The 15,266-nt window shown below is 38.1% G+C and overlaps 1 non-coding gene across 1 annotated transcript; it reads right to left on the reverse strand.

The window, feature by feature from the left end:
- Positions 1-14,181: 14,181 nt before the first annotated feature.
- Positions 14,182-14,253, reverse strand: Trnah-gug (transfer RNA histidin (anticodon GUG)). Its single transcript has one exon. It is a non-coding gene; the product is annotated as a tRNA-His (tRNA).
- Positions 14,254-15,266: the final 1,013 nt, after the last annotated feature.

Raw genomic sequence — 15,266 nt, forward strand, 5'->3', positions numbered from 1 at the left:
ATTTTTGTTTCTCTTAAGTTTTTTCTCTTTGTTTATATTTTCATACTTGCAGTCACCAATATGAAACGCGGCCAGAAGAGAAGATGAAACAGCAGAAATTCATAGGGTAGATGATCAGACGGAGAGGGCATGTGATCACATAATTTTATTGAAATGAATTTATTTCCATTTATGTTTTGACATGACTCGAACATATATTTGTAACATAGCATGGATATAAATGCATGAGAAGTGACGTCACCGGTGGGTGGGTGGGGGAGAAAGAACTATAAAAAGAGAAAGACAAAGATCTCAACAGAGAGAAGATAACGTTCAAAACTTTGGGAGAGACATAGAGCAACGTTCTACTGTGTAATGACGTAGAAATATATGCTGTTGTACAAACCCAAAAAGCAAGTAAAAAGCTCACAGTATTAATGCTGGAGTCCTTCAGGGGTTCATCCTGGGCCCAACTCTCTTCCTGATCTACATTGATGATCTTCCAAATCACACCCTTACATCATTCCTAGACATTTATGCTGACGACACTACCATCTATAGTAGCACACCAAAGACTGTAAACAGCCAAGTTTTTTCTGATTCTTTCTCCTCTTATCTTGAGCACATGGTGCAATGGAAAAAGAGGTGACTGGTTATTTTTAATGCATCTAAAACGAAGCTTCTATCTTTGCATCATCAATGCTCTAGCATCAATTGAAATGAATGGCTCCTGTCTTGGGGAGGCTTTATGTTTTGACAAGCTTCTGGGCTTGACCTTTACTCCTGATCTGAAATGGAACACATACATCAACTCCGTTGCCAAGGTAGCTGAAAAAATGGCGGGATCCTTCTATCGATCTAGTAGATATCTCACCGCTGATGCAATTCTCTACCTATATAAGAGTCAAGTACGTCCAAGGATGGAGTACTGTTGCCACATCTGGGCAGGAGCTGCAAGAAAGGACTTATCCTGCCTTGATAGAGTTCAAAATAGACTTCATAGCCTAGTAAGGGATGCCCTTTTCTCTTCCCTGCAACCTCTTTCTCACAGAAGAGATGTTGCGAGTCTGTCTCTGCTTTATCGTTATTTTCATGGCAAGTGCTCGTTTGAGCTCCAATCTATGGTCTCCCCTCACCAAGCTTTCATAAGAAACACTCGTCTAGCTGAAAACACTATCAATAATTCCCCCCACTCTTTATCTGAGCCTAAACCTAAACGTTGATTCCATGAACAAAGTTTCTTTCTTATAACTGACTACAATATGGTTGCCTTCAAGTCCAATGTAAACAAGTTCTTAATGAGCTGTTCCACGTTAACAAATTTATCAAATTTCTATTACTAACAATTACTATATTGTCCAATTGATTACTTGTACACTCTTTAACCATTATCCTCGAGTGGCCTCGGGGCCTTGATAAGTGGTGATGCCTATGTAAAAAAAAAAACAAAAAAAAACGAGAAGTCACGCGTGGCGGGAGAATGAAGAAAATAAATGCCGTTGTTTAAAAAAAAAAAGAGGAGTCGAGTTTTTACTTGTTCTATGTTCCTTGTGACGTTTTAACTTATCGTGTGTAAGCGTAGTGGTTCTAGATATTTGGGTTTTAGCCCGGAAAAATCGGTGCAAAAGTGTGAAAATTAAAAAAAAAAAATGAAATTGGCCAGGTGAAGGTCGAACGCCGGCATTACGAATGCATAACGTAGTAGCTATTGGTTATATTTTAGTTTTTAGCCTAGCAGTAAACATGTTTTCATAGCCCAGTTATTGACGACAGAGGCAAAATGAATGGTGAGTTGACGTTTTGGTTTCAATTCTCGGTGGTGGCGCATGAGTTTTTTTTTTTTTTTTTTTAAATACGTTTTAAATCATTACTATATATTGCATCCAATCTATCTCTCTCTCTATCTATCTATATATCTATAAAAGTGAAAATTTCTGTCTGTCTTTTCTCTATGGTAGTTAAGGAAGACTATTATACAGCATTACTTTACATATTCACACTTTTTAATATATACATATGCACATAACCTCATGAACAGTACATAGGGCCCGAGCAAAGCCGGGCAGAACAGCTAGTAATAATAATATGTTTTTTTTAGTAATTAAATTCTATATAAGTTTCTGCAAAGTCTCTCTGTTTCACTCTTTTTTCTTTCTTTTTTCTTTCTCTTTCATCACTGCCCTTTCCCCTTTTCCCCTATCCTCTCTTTTTTCCACTCTTTTGTCCTCCCCTTCTCTACATTGTAACCCCTCCCCTCTCTCTCATGTGTCTCTTTTTTCCATTGTTGTATCTTCCTCCTTCTTTATTTCTTTCCTCCTTTTTCCTCATCCCACTCCTTTATCGTTCAGCACCTCTTTATACTTTGTCCTTTCTCTTCTCTCTCCTCTGTCTTCTACTCTCCCCATTGTTGTTCACTTTCTCCTTCTCTTTTGTTACTTCCTGCCTCCCCCTTCGCCGACCTCGCTTCCTTGTCCTCCGAATCCCGTTTTCCTTTGTCGGCATCTCATTCCTCCCCCCTCCTCTTCCTTTTCTCTCTCTCTTCTTTGTCGCCTCACCTCTCTCCATTTGTAACCTCTTCTCTCTCTCTCCGTTCTTTCTTCCCTTCTATTCTTTCACTCTCTCACCCCGCTCCTCTCTTAACTTTGACGTCATTTCCGTTCTACCGGATGATCTAGAGCAGACGAAATGTCTGCTCCTTTATTCGATAATTGCATAATTATTTCACCAATATAACTTCCTCCACTTGTGGAGCGAATGGCGTTTAAAAGGGGCGGGGGCATAGGGCACAGAAGAGTAAGGGAAGGGGGTCAGAAAATACAATTAAACGAAAAATAGAATAAATAAATAATGCACCCACGCCTCTCCTCCACACACCATCTTTCAATAATGTACGCTTAATTTTTAATCCTCTTTTTATACTGCTCCCGAGTCGAACTCATTTTTTTAAAATAGTTTTTGATGTGACATTTTTTTTTTATCGCTTTCTTTTCTTGATTTCATTTCTTCGTTAAATGATTTTTTTCTTTCTTTTTTTCAGTTCTTTCTGGTTCTTATTTTTCCGTTTCGGACTATTTCTGTTTTTGGTACTTGTTAAAATAGAGTCGACAGATCGATTAAAAAAGAAAAATGTGGTTTTAACCAAAAACAACAGTACTTACTTGTCATGTCGAAAATTGAAATATTTCCAAAAATCACGAGCATTCATCGAATAGGAAATTATTTATTATTGATAAAAAAATACGCATCAAGCGCGTTTGAAAGTCAAATCACAACGCAATATTATGAAAATAAACAAATATTTTACTTGTTTGAAATTTATCACAAATATGAACTCTCATTTTTGACTATATTTATAATAATAATAATAATAATAATAATAATAATAATAATAATAATAATAATTTTAATATAGATTATTATTATTATTATTATTATTATTATTATTATCTATTATTATTATTATATTAAAATTATTATTATTTATTATTTAAAATTAATTATTTATTAAAATTATTTTAAAAGTAATTTTTACGGAAAATTGCAGGAAATTGCATTTCCCTAGAAGACTGCGAATAGATGGGACATACTTGTCTTCGTTTTCGGCACTAGCAGAAATAATAATAATAATAATAATAAATAAAAAATAATAATAATAATAATAATAATAATAATAATAATATAATAATAAACCAACCCCGAACAAGAACAACCATACTATAAATACAAATACTAATAACGAACAAGATAAATGCAACTGTGGACACCGCACACATTGCCCACTTCAAAATAAATGTCAAACCAAAAGCGTAGTTACCAGGCCACAATATTTGTGAAAGAAAACCCGAATAACAAGAAATATTACGTAGGTATGACATTCTTAGATTTCAAAACTCGATATTATGACCACAAAAGTACATTCAACAATAAAAAACATTGTATGAAAACAACGCTAACAAATAAATACTGGGAACTCAAAGAAAGCGGACATTCGCCGGTAGTCGAATGGAAAATAATAAGACAAGCTACCACGTGTAGGGACCTAGACGACCCATGTAGATTATACCTTCATGAAAAATTTGCTATCCTGTACTTTAAAGAACCCCAACATCTATTAAACTGTAGAAGAGAAATAGCGAACAACTGTGTTCACAAGAGAAAATTTACTCTAGGATAGCAATACAAAATAGTTTTAAAACTAAAAAACAATAGAAAATAAACAAATAAATAAATTAAATAAACCTGAATATACATAAACAATCACACATATATGTATGTATGTATATATATATATATATATATATATATATATATATATATATATATATATATATATATATATATATATATGTATATATATATATGTGCATATATGTATGTACATATATATATATTTATATATAAACTAACATAAAAAAACATAACCTGGATTTAAAACAGGTCAAGAAACTATATATCGAGGCTAAATAGAGCACACACAAAGAATCAGGTCAACCAGAGGTCAAATAGGCCTTTGTCCTTTAAGTGCATGTTCATTGGCTGATAGGAAGGGCGCGGTGGATACTAGAAAGCTGATTGGATAACTAAAATCTCAATAGAAGGTGCCTATATAAAAACGACAGGCAACCACAAAATTCGCCCATAAGCCTGAAGAGTCCTAGAGTGGATGAAACGCGGAATATTCAGTGTAGCTTAATCGCCATATATATTTTATAACTTACTAACTAGCTCTACCTACGTATTGAGCACTTTTGAAGTAAATACTTAAAGTTTACGCATAAATTTATACGTTCGTATATTAATTTTATGTGAGTTAATGAAGTAATTAGTCATATATATATATATATATATATATATATATATATATATATATATATATATATATATATGACTATCTTGAATATATATGTATATATATACATATATTTATTTTCTACTATAATAATTAAAAATAATTAAAATAATAAAGTAATTATATATATATATATATATATATATATATACATATACATATATATAATTACTTCATTTACTCACATAAAATTAATATACGAAAGTATAAATTTATGCGGAAACTTTAAGTATTTACTTCAAAAGTGCTCAATATGTAGGTAGAGCTAGTTAGTAAGTTATTATATATATATATATATATATATATATATATTAAAAAGTTTGACTTATGTTCAGGTAACCTACATCTAAAATTTCAAGTGTTTCGACCCAAAATTAGCGGAAGAGTTTGGTAGAGTCTGCAAAGGGCAACTCTTTGAACTTTGACCTCTTGGCAGTCAAATTTTCGCCCAAACACTGATTAAAAAGATTGCTGCATGACTGAATAGCCTTTATGTAAAATTTTAAATGTTTAGACCCAAAATTGACTGAATAGTTTGCTAGAGACCACAAAGTTCAAATCTTTAAAATTTTAACCCCTTGGCAACCAAATTTTTGGCAGGAAAATGATTAAAAAGCTTTCCCTATGTCTGAATACCCTTTATATAAAATTTCAAATGCTTAGACCAAAAGTGATTAAGTAATTTGGTAGAAACCGCAGAGGTCAATTTTTTTTTTAACTTTCACCCCAATTATGTCTCCTTAACATTTATTATTTTTGGCTCAAATCAAATTAAAAAGTTTAATCCATGTCCAAGTAACCTACATCTAAAATTTCAAGTGTTTAGACCCAAAAATTGTCGGAGGAGTTTGGTAGAGTTTTCAAAGGTCAAATCGTTGAACTTTTACCCTTTGAAAGCCAAACTTCTGGCCAGAAACCGATTAAAAAGATTTTCCCAAACCTCAATACTCTTTATTACAAATCTCTAGTCTCTAGACCGAAAATTGACAGAGTTATTTGATAGGGAAACACACACACACACACACACACACACACACACACACACACACACACACACACAGACACACACACACACACACAGACACACACACACACACACACACACACATTTTCACTTTTATAGATACACTAGCATTTCAGCCCGGCGTTGCCCGGATGTTTGGAGGTGTATGTTGAGCAAAAATAAAAAAAGAAAAAAAAAAAGAAAAAAAAAAGTGGTCTGTAAAATGTTTTTGACTCCTAACGGGGGTAAATATTTATTTTATTCGTAAATAAAATTTACAATAAAAATGTGGCACAAGGCCAAAAAAAGGAGAGTGAGGATTAATGTTGACCTAACTTACATAACGTTAACTTAACTAGACTCTTTCACCAAAATACCAGAATCACTCTGGATATCCTACTTAAAACCCGAAAATTACAAATATATATACATGATGTGGGGGTTTGGGGATAAAAATCTTATTTATAAAACATATGAAAAATTTACAATGTCAAAAATGGTGGTTAGTAAAAGGAACCCCCTCACTAATAATTGTGGCACTTAGAAAGTTTTGTTAGTCGAAAAGATGCAGGTCCCCCGAAAACTGACTTTATTGAGTAAACACCAAAAAAATGGCCTACATCACTACATTTATCCGTCACCTGTTGGGGCCGGGAATGGGGATTATCGAACCAAAAGAGGAAAAAAAGGGGGGGGGGCAATGGGACAGGAGCGAACTAAAAAGGGGGTTGAGACGATGACAACATGCATACTCTAGCTAAGTTAAAAATCGAACAAAAATGCCTAACTAGCCTATCCTAGGTGGTCCGATGTATGTCTACGTTAGTTCAGAACACCCAAAATTCTTAAAACCTAAGTAAATTCAAAAAAGGAACTTAAGATCAGCTTCACTCTACACAGTCGCAAAACTGTCACTCACCTGTCATTGAAATCTGCCGGAGCGAGTTTCACCTTCTCCAGCTTAATTCACATTTTCAATCGATATTTGAAAATGAGAACAAGCTGGGGAGCAGTAAAGGTCTCATCTCCGTAAACCTCCTTCTGTTGCATTGTCCAAATCATGCCTCTCATAACTGCTAGCAAACACAGAAAAACATAGCGTTCTTCTTTCTTCATGATCGGTGCTCAGTTGAAGCACAGGGAAACCAAATCCAGCACAAAAAACCGCCCGCTCAGCATGCAAACTGTGAAGCCTTCAACTAACTCACACAACGGTCGAACGATGACGCAGTGGAAGAAAGCATGATCAAGGTCTTCCTCCCATTCTCCGCATCAGACACAATTAGGTGTCTCCGTAAAACCCGCTGCATAGAGTCTTTTGCTGACCCAGAGGGCATTTCGAATTACCAGCCAGGTGAGTGATGCCTAGTAATTATCGAAGTAGCTCGACTCAGGCGCCCAAGGCCATATTAAGTGACGCTCCTCCTTCATAAAACCAAACTCCTCAATCTTTTCATCTCGAACGGATCCCCTCACTAAGGCCTGATATAGCGCCTTGCGAGACAACAGCTGTGTGTGAGAGAGGCTTTCTTTCACACGTAGAAGGAATCTCAAGTCCTGTCGACACTCGCGATAGAAAGGACACTCGTTTCGGGGCAACTTGTGTGCCTCCCCCTCAGCCGAATGCACACTCTCCAAAGCCTGAAAGGCTTTCTTAGTGTCTTCCATCCAGAAGACACCGTTTCCCTCACTAGGTGTACACATTCGATCTAGGTATATCAGCCTAAGAGTGTGTCTACGTATTTCCACACTAGGCATACCCAGACCACCTTCAGACGGATGCAGGTAACAGACCTCCCGGGTAACCATGGCCTGCTTTCTGCGCCATAAGAACACAAAAAGAGCATGCACCAGATCAATTAGTGTGGCCTCCGGGAGTGGAAGTACTGATAGACATTATAGGATCAGGGGGTAGATATGAGAATTGCATACCTCTGCCCGACCCTTCAAAGACAGGTTTCTCAAGGCCCACAAATGTGATGTGACCTTGACCGCTTCCAATACCTCCGACCAATTTTTCTCCAGCTGGGGGTTGGGGCTAAACCAGATGCCGAGTAGCTTGCATGGCCCATCAGTCCAACCAAAGGGTCCCTGAAGGGGCATACACTTCCAGGCAATGATACATGAGCCAATAGACTTAACGTAGCTAATTATGGCCCCTGTGACTTTGGCATACCGACTTGTTTCTATGTCGACGACTCTAATCTCAGCACTGCTCGTTACAAGCACTGTCACATCGTCGGCATAGGCGGTATACTTTACCAGGGTAGAGCCACCTGGCAAAGTAATCCCGCGAAGGACCGGATTCACCCGAAGCTGGCACAAATATGGCTCAAGCGCCAGCACATACAACATTGGGGATAACGGACAACCTTGACGGATCGATCTTGTTTCGACCTCACCCCATTCACTTCCACCATATCACCAGGGTTGGCATATGGGAGGCAAATCCAAGCGCGAAACTGGGGACCAAACCCAGCCGAGCGAAGAACAGCCTCTAGGTAACGATGGTCTACTCTGTTGAATGCTTTGAACTTATCTAAATTGATCAGCGCGGCTTCTGTGTCGACTTTTTTAACGATCAAGTGTATCGTGTGCAAATTATCTTGAATCGTCCAGCCCTTAACAGAACAAGTCTGTTCGGGACTTGTTAGACGGTGTAAGAATATCTGTAGACGATTTGCTAAGATCTTGGCCAAAATCTTTAACTCTGTGTTTAATATCGTTAAAGGCCGGAAATTACCTATCCCATCCCCTCCATTTTTATCTTTGCGTAACAATTTAATGATACCCCTGGTAAAGTACTAAGGTATGCACCCGTTCCTAAACCAGGAGTTAAAGAGTACGGTCAGAAAAGGGCGACAGCCTCAAATACACCTTGTAGGGCAGACCATCAATCCCAGGGGTCCTGTCTAGCCCGACCTGTTTCAAGGCCTCAAGGACTTCTTCTTTTATGCCACCTTCACACCTAGCCGCTTCGGTCGCCTCTAAATAGGTGTCAAACTGTTCAATAGTCAGACCAGGCTCCTTGGTGAAAAGTTCCTGAAAATGAGTTCGAAAACCCTCCAAAATTCCGTCATTTGAAGTTATGGTTCGTCCGTCCGGCAATGTGACACTGGCGATGTGTCGATCAGCAGAACATCGAAACTCTTCTGCACGCAGTGACGCAGCCATATTTGTTGCCTCGTTTGGCGCTCTTTTTAATCTAGCCCTAACTAGTAATCCCTGGTCCTCCCTGTTAGTCAAGGAGTCCAGTTCAGCCTCAACTGTAGTATAGCTAGCACTATCCCCCTCCTCCACCGCCCTTTCTAATCTATCTTTCGCTGCTCTAGAACTAAGGTTGAGCCGGCGACTAAAATCAGTAGTGAAGGACCTAATCACTTTTTTAAGGTTACCCCACCACTTATTCCCGATAATCGCCTCTGTCAATTCCGTCTGTATTGTTAGTAGAAGCTGTTCCCGGAAGTCCTTCACACTGAACAATGACGTGTTGAACTTCCAGTAACTAGCCATCCTAGGTTTAACACTATCTAAGTTTACTCGAACCCGGACAAGCCTATGGTCCAAATAAACTATATTATGAAAACTTGGACAGTATAAAAGCCCTAGGTCGACTCTCCTAACTAAGAACCAATTGATGTAACTCGAAAGTTGCACCGGATCGGAGCCGCGTCTACCTGTCCAAGTCCATGCTAAATCCCTGGGTTTTTCGTTTCAAAATTTATCGACAAGATCAAACTTGTTGACAAAGTCTCAAAACGCTTTAGCATCCCAGTTCTGGTTAGTATCCCTTGTGGTATTAACCCCGCAATCTAACTCAGGATCCAGGACTGTGTTCCAGTCTCACGCTTAAACTAACCAGTGAGACGAATTCATGAAGGGCTCGATTCGCCGAAAAAAGGAAACTAACTCAGTACGGTTATTGGGCGCATAAACCCCAATAAAATGAAATGCCACATCTTTTACGGTAACATCCAGAACGAGCAATCTTCCTTCCGGATCTGCATAAATAGGGTCACATAACACATCAAGAGTGTGCTTAACTAGCCAGGTAACCCCCTTGCGTGGGTATCAAAATGTGCTGAGTAGAGCTGAAAATCTCTAAGGAGCACGTCCTGATAGTCACTTGGAAGAAAGTGAGTTTCTTGTAAGCAACATATATCTACACCGAGGCGTTGAATTTTACGAGAGGCGTTGAATTTTACGAGAGGCGTTGAAGTTTACGAGAGGCGTCCCTCAACCCTCGGACATTCAACGTGGCTAATCTTAAAGCCGTCTTGGTTTACTTAGGGTTGCGAATCCTGACCAAACATAGACGGTGTCAAGACACCAACAGCTGACGCCATGGATCCAGTGGTCATCTGAGTGGTGATTGACGCGTCAGGGAACAGACCGCCGATGTCAAGAGGAAAAGTTAGCTTAATGGCCATATAAAATGATGGGTGCATTTTAATAGGGACCCGTCCAACACATGATTTATTCATTTCTATAATGTCTTTATCGTTAAAGAAAACGACAGGAGGAAACAAATTAAAGGCACTATTTGCCTCCTCCATCATTGTCCAAACTCTGCTGACCTCCCCTCTGAGCCTAACCACAATCAGTATTCTTGGGGCTTTGGGGAAATTTTCGGGGTTTGTGATATCTTTTTTAAAAATATTTTTTAAAATTAGCAGGTTCTTGTTTTTATGTGTCTTCATCACTGTCTCCCTTTCCTTTTCCGTTTAGCAAACTGCTTTGCCTGTACAAAAAAAAGGGTGGGGGTTGGGGACTCACTCTCAGAAATCGATAGAGTTATTGCGTAGAGAAATGTACACATGCAGACACACAGACAGACAGACACTTTCACTTTTATAGATATACTAGCATTTCAGCCCGGCGTTGCTCGGGTATGTTGAGCAAAAAAAAAAAAAGTGGTCAATTTTTTAAACTTTGACCACTATTATGACCCCTTAAAATGTATTGTTTTGGGCTCAAATCAAGTTATTAAGTTAGATCCATGTCCAAGGAACCTATATCTAAAATTTTAAGTGCATAGACTCAAAATTGTCGAAGGAGTTTGGTAGAGTTCTCAAAAGTCAAATCGTTGAACTTTGACCCCTTAATCGCCGTATTTCTGACCGAAATCAAGTCACATCGATTTTCCCAAATCTCAGTACCCTGTATATCAAATTTTGAGTCTGTAGACTTAAAGTTGACAGAGTTATTGCGTAGGGAAATGTACACACACACACACACACACACACACACACACACACACACACTTTCATTTTTATAAATATACTAGCATTTCAGCCCGGCGTTGCCCGGGTTTTTGGATGTGTATGTTGAGCAAAAAAAAAAAAAAAAAAAGTGGTAGTAGGAAGGTAGGCTCGAACCCGTACCGCAAAGGAGGAAAAGAACGGGGTAAAACTAACGTTTATGCTGTTACGACCACCACAGACTAAAAATTGACGTATTGCGTAGGGAAATGTATGCACACACACACACACACACACACACACACACACACACACACACATGTTCACTTATATATATATATATATATATATATATATATATATATATATATATATATATATATATAGAGAGAGAGAGAGAGAGAGAGAGAGAGAGAGATAGAGATAGATAGATAGATAGATAGATAGGTTTATTTATTTATTTATTTATTTAAAGAAATCCGTTTACAAATCAAAAAGCTATACAAGAAAACAACAGGTTTATTTCCACACAAAATAAATGGATGAAAGATTTTATCAATATATGATTTTCATGTTAAGTTAAACCATGAATCTCCCCCTTCCTTTTTTTGTATTTCTTTTTCTTTTTCTATTTCCCTCTCTTTCCCTCCCTCGTTCTCTATTTCCATGTCTTTTTCTTTCTTTCTTTCTTATAATCTCACTTGCAGTGCATTTCTAGCGTTATCTGTTTCGTTATTCTCTCTCTCCCCCCTTCTTTTCTATCTCCCGCCCTCTCTTTCTCTTTCTCTCCTTTTCTCTCTGTCACTCTTTATCTTCCACTTCCCCCAACTTCGCTCTTCTCTCTCTTCTCGCTCTTTCTTCCTCTTTCTCTCTACCTCTTTCTCCCGCCTCTCTCTTGCCCTTCAAACCTCTCTCCATCCTTCCCCTTCCTTTCTTTCGGTTTATCTCCTACTCTTCCTCCCTCCTTTCGTACCTCTCTGTTCCTCTGTCTATTTCTTCCCCTCCCTCTGCTCTCTCTTCATCTCTTTTTTCTGTCATTCTCTTTATCACGCCTTTCTTGTTCTCTTTCTCATTCTCTCTCCCTCTTTGCTTCTTGTTATCTTTCATACTGTTACTCTCTCTTCACTTCACTCTGTCTCCCTCCTCTCTCTTTCTTCATACTCTCTTCCTTTTTCTCACTATTTGTCTCTCTTTGTTTCTGTTTCTCACCCCTTATTTTTATCCCCCGACCCCAATTTACAGAGATTAGAACATTCCTGTAATAATCTGGTCCCTGCTGATTGCGGTGTGATGCTAGTTCCGTGCAGTTCTTGGAGGTTCACTCTACCAGGCTTTGTTTTCTCTCTCTGAGAAGAGGTTAGTTTATTGTTAATCGTTTAAGGCGCCCTTACCGGGGAATACCGACGGGACTGCCTAAGCACTTTTTGTAAGTCAGCGTGCCCTTCCTCGGGAGTTGCTGACTTCTCAGTCTCACTTTCCGACCCTGGTGTCTAAGTTCTTGTAATGGAAGAGAACTAAATAAACCCTCTCTCTCGTCGCCTCTTTCTTTCCGCATCTCTCTCGCCCTCTTTTCTTTCACTTTGTTGGTATCGATGTTCTCTCTCCTCTCACCCTCCCTCACATGTTATCTATCTATCTATCTATCTATCTATCTATCTATCTATCTATCTATCTATCTATCTTATTTTCCTTTTCATTTTCTTACTCGGCTTTCATATCGCTCCGTTTTTCTTCTACTTCAGTTCTTTGCTAGAATAGTGGCGCCGTCGAAAACCCAGAATACATTTTTTTTTTAATTATTAGATAAACAAAAGAATCGGTACTTATACAAAAGAATGCGAACCTTACTATTTTTTAAAATTTGATTTTCAAGTGAAACCCAACTTTTTAGGTATCTCTTCTTAGTTCAAAAAAAAAAAAAAAAAAAAAAAGAGAAAAACTGGACTGGTAAACCAACACAAAACCGACCTTAAAAAACTTGTTTTCGAGTATGCTGAAAATGAATATCGCATTTAAAATTGGGGCCGGCAACTAGTTTTCACAACACTGAAAAGATACTTTTCAACATGTTTCGTGTAGCCACATTTGTTCAAAACAGAAACGACGTTATGAATTTTTAAGATTTATAAAAAAAATATATGCGGTCGCTTGCGCGTACAGCAATGGACACCAATTATAACATAAAATTTAAATTTTCCGCAAGTAAGTATAGTTTTCCGGGTATTAAATTTATGTGGTGGGTGGCCATTGTTACATGCGCAAGCGCGCGCATATTTTTGCCGCTCGCGCGTCATTTTAAAAGAAAAATGTTAAGGTGGAAATCAAGTAAGATTTCACAAATATGGACAAATAGGGCCGCCGCATGAAACATGCGGAAAACTATATTTTCAGTATCGTGAAAACTAGTTGCCGGTCCCAATTTTAAATGCGATATTCGTTTTCAGCACACCCGAAAACCCCCAGAAAACAAGTTTTTTTTAAGGTAGATTTTGTGTTGGTCTACTAGGTCACAATTACAAAATAAACAAAATTAGACCCCATGTTAGGATTAGCTTACTACACATTATTTCAGTATGGTCCGTAATCTTAGAATAAAGACTTTTTCTTTTTTTTTTTACATATACAAGTACTTTACTACTTTACCGGTGAATACTCTGACGAACTGCAAGCACTTGTGCCCCCTCGACGTAACTACTCTCGACAAACCCGACAAGCAGCTAAATCCCACCCCTACACAGTAGAGATCCCTAGATGTAAGAGAGCCAGTAGTTTCTTCCCCAGAACAGCTTGACTTTGGAATTCCCTTCCGGGTCCCTGCTTCCCCAACTGTACTGACATGCAGAAGTTCAAGTGTAACGTGAACCGAACCGCTGAATCGACAGCTTGCTGCCCAACTCCCTACACAGTACCCATGATGCCTATGTTCTCTATAGTAGCCCTCTATAACATATATAAGTGGCAATGTGCCTTGTTTTGGGGTGAAAATGTAATTTAAAAAAAACTATAATATATGCAGTAGACGCATTCGATGAAGATTTTCATTGACATATAAGTTTTGTTTTTATTGTTTTTTTTTCTTTTGCAACATTATAATTCTACCAATTTCGCCTGCATATTTTAAATTAATAAAAACAAAATTGTCGGCTGACTGCCGTGACCAGGATTCGAACCTGGGTTACCACGGCCACAACGTGGGGTCCTAACCACTAGACGATCACGGCTACAGGCAGCCGACGAATTCGACGGCACTCTTAATACTTTAAATTACTTTCTCTGTTACGAGTCGTTATTTTGACGTTATTGTACGTTTATACTGCGACTACAATTAATGCATCTCCATCCCCCTCTCTCTCCCTCTCTCTCTCTCGCTCTCTCGTTTATATGTCTCTATCTATTTTCGCATTTCTCCTTTTCTGTTTCTTCATTTTCTTTCTATCCATCTTTTCCCTCGTTCTCTCTATCCATCCATCGCACGTATGGAAGCGGTACCCCTCTGCATTTCTTTATTTTCGTCCTTGTTTTCAATTTTCTCAGCGGATTATTATGGAATGGACACTAGTCTCAAAAGTTTTCTTTTTAAGTGTCAATATTCAAATATTTGTAGGGGTGCTCAGTTTCTAATGCTACGTTCTCGTAAAGCGATCACCCATTTTAGAACCATTCGACGTTTTTAGGCCAAATTTTGCGAGTTTAGCTTTTCTTGGAAATTATTTAAAAAGTGGGGTTAAAAAAGGGGGCTAAACTGCTATAAAAAAGGTTAAATTAGCAAAATTTGACTGTAAAAAAAAAACGTCGAGTACCGTTGAAGTAGAAACTGAGCATCCTCCTACAAATATATAAATATTGACTTTTTTTTTTTGAAATCTGGGAGATTAGTGCCCATTCGATAATAATCTGGTGGAAAAAAAAAATGAAAAAACAAACAAACAAACAAACAAACAAACAAACAAACAAAACAAAACAAAACAAAAAACAGACGAAAATAAAAAAAAACGCAGAGGGCGGGGGGGGTTACCGCTCTTTTATACAACTACTACTACTCGTGACTTGGCCTTTTGGCCAAGATCAAAGTGTAGTATCTGTTCCGGCAGATACTGCAAGCAAGGACCAGATGTGGGGGCAACCCCACATGCTTGACCTTTAACCAGCTCCCATTTCCCACCTCTCGGGAGCTGGTCCCCTTTTTCCCTTCCCCCTCCCTTCACTCCTCACATTAAAAATCGGCCTTGTGCCT

The sequence above is a fragment of the Euprymna scolopes genome, chromosome 17, assembly GCF_053919585.1.
Source record: "Euprymna scolopes isolate OS-2025 chromosome 17, ASM5391958v1, whole genome shotgun sequence".
Taxonomy (NCBI): domain Eukaryota; kingdom Metazoa; phylum Mollusca; class Cephalopoda; order Sepiida; family Sepiolidae; genus Euprymna; species Euprymna scolopes.